Genomic DNA, 7109 nt, shown 5'->3' with positions numbered 1-7109 from the left:
GTTACTGCTATGTAGGAGTTAAAATATTTACCTAAGGCTTGGTTTATTATCCTACATTGCCTCCCTTAAACCCAAGCCAAGATCTTCAAACTTTATCATCCCCATCAGCTCCTTCAGCTTTAAGAAAGCTGCAGCATTAAGAGGCTTTGTAAATATATCAGCTACTTGTTCTCCAGAAGGACAGTAGTGGACTGCAATTTCTTTGTTCTTCACCAAATCTCGAATATAATGATGCTTCGCATGGATATGCTTTGTCCTCTCATGGAAAACTGGATTCTTGGACAAAGAAATGGCTGAGTTGTTGTCACAGAAGATTGGTGTAGGCCTCTTCTGTTCTTGATGCAAGTTTTGAAGAATTCGACGCAGCCAAATTGCATGAGTTGCACACCTATTTGCTGCAACATACTCTGCTTCAGCTGATGAAAGAGCTACCACTTGTTGCTTCTTGGATGACCAACATATTACCCTAGAACCAATATCAAAAACATAACCTGAGGTGCTCTTTGCCTTCTCTTCTCCTGCCCAGTCACTATCTGTATAGCCAACAAGTTCATTCACACAGTTAGCTGCATAGAAAATTCCATCACTTTGAGTTCCTTTGACATATCTCAATATTCTCTTTGCTGCCTGCAAATGTGACTGACAAGGAGCTTCCATAAATCTGCTAATCAATCCAACTCCAAATGTGATGTCAGGCCTAGTAGCCGTCAAGTAACGCAAACTCCCAACAAGCTGCTTATACCATGTGGGATTAACAAACTCTCCACTCCCATCTTTCTTCAACTTCAATCTCTGCTCAACCGGAGTCATGATTGAATTGCTAGACTCCATTTTAAAACGCTTGAGAATGTCTCCAGCATACTTCCTCTGAGAAATAAAAATCCCCTTCTCAGTTTGCACCACTTCAATACCAAGAAAGTACGACATCAACCCCATATCCGTCATCTCAAAATGAGATGCCAAAGCCTCCCTGACTTCTCCAACTAGCTTTGAATTATTACCAGTGATAATAAGGTCGTCCACATACAAACACACAATAATAACATCTCCCTCCATATTAGTCTTAACATATAATGTATGCTCATATGGACACCTTTCAAACTCATTCTCCACAAAATAGGAATCAATTCGGGTGTACCAAGCTCTAGGAGCTTGTTTAAGACCATATAAAGCCTTTTTCAGCTTATATACTTTCTCCGATTGACCTTCCTTCACATATCCAAGTGGCTGCTCAATATAGACTTCCTCCTCAAGAGTTCCATTCAAGAAAGCGGATTTAACATCCATTTGAAATATTTTCCAACAATTATAAGCAGCAAGAGAAATCACTATTCTCACAGTATCAAGCCTAGCAACAGGAGCAAAAACTTCAAGATAATCAATACCTGGTTTTTGCTTGTAGCCTTTGGCTACCAATCTTGCTTTGTAACGATCCACGTCTCCATTAGGCTTGTACTTAGTCTTATACACCCATTTGACTTTAATAGCTGTCTTTCCTTCCGGAAGTGGAGTGAGCTCCCATGTGTCATTCTTTTCAATAGCAAGAAGTTCATCATCCATCGCCTTGACCCAATGTTGTTGTTGACAAGCCTCATCATAGGCAAGAGGATCACAATCTGCATACAAAGCAAAATTGACAATATCTTCATCTAATATGCTTCTCCTTTTGGTCTTCATCTCATAATCTTTCAAGTATGGTGGCAAACGACGATCACGTTGAGGCCTTGCTGTTGCAACTTCTAGCGGAGGCTCAGCTTCTGGAACTTCAACTGCTGCTACTGGAGACTCAGGTTCTAGAACTTCTACTGCTGGAGACTCTTCTAGAACACCAACCAACTGACCTTCTTCAATTGATTCATCCTCCAATCGAATGAATGTTGTTGGTTCTTTTTCTTTTGAACTCCAATTCCACGCATTTTGCTCATCAAAAGTGACATCTCGGCTAATTATCACCTTCTTCGTCACCAGATTGAAAAGCTTGTACCCCTTTGTCACCGTGCTATAGCCAATAAAAATGCACTTTTCAGCTTTACAATCAAGCTTCTTCCTTATTTGAGCTGGAACATGAGCAAATGCGATGCAACCAAATACCCTCAAATGATGAATGTTGGGCTTCTTACCACTCCACACTTCATACGGAGTAATTCCACCAGTGCTTCTACTAGGAGACCTGTTCAGGATATAAACTGCGCAACTAACAGCTTCTGCCCAAAAATACTTAGGCAAATTTTTCAATTTCAGCATGCATCTCACCATATCCATAATGGTTCTATTTTTCCTCTCCGCTACGCCGTTTTGCTGAGGCGTATAACTTGCTGTGAGCTGATGTTTAATACCATTTTTCCTCAAGAAGTCATCACAAACTACATATTCTGTGCCTCGATCAGTTCTCAACACCTTTATCTTTTCTCCACTCTGCTTTTCAACATAAGCTTTGAAGGCCTTAAACGTATCACATGCCTCAGACTTGTTCTTCAAAACATACACCCATGCTTTCCTGCTAAAATCATCAATAAAAGTGACGAAGTATCTGGCACCTCCATATGAAGGAACCTCAACAGAACACAAGTCTGAGTGTATAATTTCAAGGGGCATATTAGCTCTCAAGGCCTTTCCTATCGGAAAGCTATCTCTATGCTTCTTTCCAAGAACACAAGTCTCACAAACTTGGTTCGGAACATGAATAGGGGGCAATCCAGATACTAAACTTTTTCTTGCAAGGAAATTCAAGCTATTGAAATTTAAATGCCCATAACGCATATGCCACAACCAATTATCACCATTTGTAATAGAACTAAAGCAAGGTAACTTATCATATTGGATAAGTAATGGAAACAAGCGATTAGGAGTCATAGTTACCTCTGTTATTAGTTTCCGTTGAGGATCTTTGATGGTGAAAACTCCTCTGTAGATGCGCATATCATACCCCCTCTCTGATAATTGCCCCACACTAAGCAAGTTGTGATTAAGGCCAGGCACATAATATACATATGATATGGTGTTGTACATCCCATTCTTCAACTGTATAAAGATCTTGCCTTTTCCTTTAACCGGCATCCTTGCAGCATTCCCAAATGTTATCTCAGCTCGTATTGACTCATTCAGCTCAATGAACAACTCTTTGTGGCCGGACATATGATTGCTGCAACCTGTGTCCAAGTACCATGTGATCTGTTCACCATTACTCATTGCACTAAAAGCCATCAACAAAGTCTCCTCATTGATATCATTGTCTTCTGCAAACTTGGCATGAAACTGCTTGTTCTCCGGCCTTCTCAAGTTGCACTCATTCTTGTAATGACCATAACCATGACAATTAAAGCACTGGACATTCGATCTATCTCGTCCTTGACTCCAATGGAAGCCCCTTCCTCTTCCTCTTCTTGCTCCAAATCTGCCATGTGAACCTCTCTTGTAACTTGAACTTTGATTCCTTTGAGTTGAGCTTGACTCACCACGTGGTGACCAATTTCTTTCCTTCTTGAGGCTTAATTGAGTCTGCAATGCTTCTTCAATCACCATCTCTAACTTCTCATTCAGCCTTTGTTCATAGGCCTGCAAGGAACTCATTAAATCATCCACCGTCATAGCATTGAGATCTTGTGACTCCTCAATGGCTGTGACTTTTCCTTCAAACCGCTCCGTCAAGGTTCGAAGAATCTTCTCCACAATCTGCAGCTCTTTGATATCCTCCCCATTGGCTTTCATTTGATTGACAATAGCCAATGTTCTTGCAAAGTATTCAGAGATGCTTTCCTTCTTCTCCATCTGAAGAAGCTCAAACTGTCGCCGTAGAGTCTGCAATCTCACCTTCTTCACTTTATCTCGCCCAACATAAGTATTGATCAAACAATCCCATGCCTCCTTCGATGTTGTAACATGTGCAATCTTCTCATAAACTTCAGAATCAATTGCTCCAAATATATACATCAGGGCTCTGCAATCCTTCTTCCTATTTCGAACCAATTATTCTCTTTGATCTCGTGTGAGATTTGCTTGGTCTCCTGGATCTGTAAATCCATTGATCACCACCTCTGTGTACTCCATGATTTTGAAGAAGAGTTCCATCTGCGATCTCCAATGCTGGAAGTTTCCTTTCCCGTCAAATTTCCCAACTGGACATTGAGGAAAATCATTCCCCCAATTCGCCATCAATCTCTACACTTCTTCAATTTGAGCGTACCTGCTCTGATACCAGATGTAGAAACTGAACAGCAACTAACAATATCACACCAGCAATACAAACACCAGATGGAATAACACTACAGCAAATCAATCACACACACACACACAGATGAGAAGAGTTTTTCTGGAGCAAGAATTGTTCTTCTGTTCATTCAACCAAAACTTAGTACATCAGCAGCTATATATATATACAACAACGAAAGGTCTAGAGCAACCAAGTTGCACAAGTTGCTCCAATTTAAAATACACAAAAACTAGAAGTCTCCATAAGTGGAAGACTCCAGATAAAACTAAACCACTTAACAAAGTTACTGCTATGTAGGAGTTAAAAATATTTACCTAAGGCTTGGTTTATTATCCTACATTCATTATGTTCTGATTATCAGGCTATGATTATTGTTGCATGGAGTCCTTCTGGATCTGTCACTTCAATATTTGATGCGGATGTCTTTAGAAGTGTGTTAAGCATCTTCATGACATACGCTTTCCTGAATTTATTACAAGGTACTGGTGCTATCTTAAATCTTTAAGTTTGTTTGAAAACTGGTTTATGGTGGGAGACCTTGGCATCCATAATTCCATATAATGTATATCATAACTCTAGTCAATGGCATGCCATCCTTTTCCTTAATTTTTCTGCCTTTTCACTTTGTCCTCTTTTCTATTATGTTCTGCAGCCACTTTGGACATGATTCTCAGTTGGAATGCATGGAAGAGCTTGGAATTCACTCAAATACTACGATACCTTTTGAAATTTGCAGTAGCTGTTGTCTGGGCTGTGGTTCTGCCTATTGGTTATTCAAGTTCTATGCAGAATCCTACAGGGCTTCTGAAATTCTTCAGTAATCAATCATTTTATAATTATGCTGTTGCAATCTATATGGTTCCTAATATATTGGCTGCTATGCTATTTGTTCTACCACCTTTACGGAGACACGTAGAGCGTTCCAACTGGCGCATTGTCACTCTTTTTATGTGGTGGGCTCAGGCAAGTTTCTCTCATTGGTCTAACCAAAGTTCATGTTCTCTTGTAATTTCATAGACTCTTTTTCTGCGTTTTGGCTAGGCTCATATGACTCTTCTTGGTGGCCATATTGCAGCCAAAACTGTATGTCGGAAGAGGAATGCATGAGGATGTCTTCTCACTGCTGAAGTAAGAGATCGAAAAACAATCTACATTCGTTCTTTATTGAGTAAAATATTGTATAGTTCTTGTGGTTTGAAGTCGACATCTGTTTAGTGCTTATGGTTTTATTTTAATCTGTATAGTCCTTAAAGTTAAGATTTTTCATCTAAATAGTCTTTATGGTTTTATTTTAATCTGAATAGTTCTTAAAGTCATGATTTTTCATCTAAATAGTCTTTATGGCCTTTAACTGAGAAAATTATCAGAATAACTATTTGGATGAAAAATCATGACTCTAAGGACTATTCAGATTAAAATAAAACCATAAGGACTATTTGGATAAAAAAATCCTAACTTTAAGAACTATTCAGATTAAAATAAAACCACGAGGGCTAAACAGATTTCGAATTCAAACCACAAGTACTAAACAAATTTCAATTCTTCTTTATTCTTCATCTTTTGAGAGAAGCATATACTGTGTGTGGTCCCTTTGCTGTTTTTCTGCATGTCTCTGGAGTTATATATGATATATCGTTAATTTTTCAAGTCACTCAGTCATTCGTCATTACTTTTGATTTGATTTATGGTACTTATTTTTTCTCATAATACATATTTTTCTCATATGACTGATTTATCCTTTTGTTTAATCAGATATACATTGTTCTGGATCATGCTGCTAATCAGCAAGCTTGCATTCAGCTATTATGTGGAGGTTATTTCTCTCAAATTCCTCAAATCTTGCTTTATTACTGCTAAATTTCATTCAAACTTGTTTGGTACTTCTGCTAAATCATTAGAACCAAGTTTCATTTACTGTAACATAAGTTTTTCCTTCGAGGATACGTATGAACTGAGTTTATTTTACTGTATTTTATTTTACCTGACATGAATTTGTATAATCTGGAAATAGATATCGCCGCTTGTTGCACCAACAAAGTTGATAATGGATATGCCCATCACTAATTATCAATGGCATGAGTTATTTCCTAATGGTAACTTATTGAGCTATGTTTTACTATGTTTTACTTTAGTTTTATCTGCAAGTCTAACTACAAACTCAAATTTGGAACTAATGCAGCAACTCATAATATTGGTGTTGTCATTGCAATATGGGCTCCAATTGTCTTAGTAAGTGAATCAATGAAGAATTTGTTCGAGTGAAATCCTCGGTTTGTGAACACTATTATCCCATTTACCACTTTGCAATGATTTATCTTGTACATAGGTATACATTATGGATGCACAAATATGGTATGCAATATTTTCTACTCTGTTCGGTGGGATTCAAGGAGCCTTCAGCCATTTGGGGGAGGTCAGTTGCATATTCTCACTCAGATTTACATATATGTTTTCCTGTATATATACATGTATTATCATTCACAATTAAGAATATGTGTTTTAGATCTGTCTCAGCTTGGGTTTGAGGATTATTCATTTGTTGTCTCTCAGATACGAACACTTGGGATGTTGCGGTCCAGATTTAAGTCTGTGCCTTCAGCTTTCAGTGATCGGCTTATGCCATCATCAGAAATTAAGGATGCCAAAAAGAAGAAACACTTGGTGGTACTATCCATCTCCAGTGTTTTCACACTGCACTCTTGTGGATAGGATTCAGTTAATTTTGCTTTGTGTAATGTTTTCCATACCAAATACAAATTCTTTTGCATACCAAAGTCAAACATTTTCGTAACTTACTAATTATTGTAATTCTTTCTTTCTATTTAATATGACTTATAACCTTTCAGTTTGTATAGCTTAAGGCTAACTATAACCACTTACCTGGCAGGACGAAGGACTT

The 7109-nt window shown here is 38.1% G+C and overlaps 1 pseudogene across 1 annotated transcript in view; it reads left to right on the top strand.

The window, feature by feature from the left end:
* LOC101291654 overlaps positions 1-7109 on the top strand; it is a 19359-nt pseudogene that overhangs the window by 5966 nt on the left and 6284 nt on the right. The window contains exons 3-10 of the transcript XR_185123.1: positions 4572-4689; positions 4863-5173; positions 5286-5338; positions 5963-6023; positions 6222-6303; positions 6390-6439; positions 6537-6623; positions 6761-6874. The product of XR_185123.1 is annotated as a callose synthase 7-like (transcript). The remainder of the gene's footprint in view (positions 1-4571; positions 4690-4862; positions 5174-5285; positions 5339-5962; positions 6024-6221; positions 6304-6389; positions 6440-6536; positions 6624-6760; positions 6875-7109) is intronic.

The sequence above is a fragment of the Fragaria vesca genome, linkage group LG6 (genome assembly GCF_000184155.1).
Source record: "Fragaria vesca subsp. vesca linkage group LG6, FraVesHawaii_1.0, whole genome shotgun sequence".
NCBI lineage: Eukaryota > Viridiplantae > Streptophyta > Magnoliopsida > Rosales > Rosaceae > Fragaria > Fragaria vesca.
This window is presented reverse-complemented; position numbering and strand designations above follow the sequence as displayed.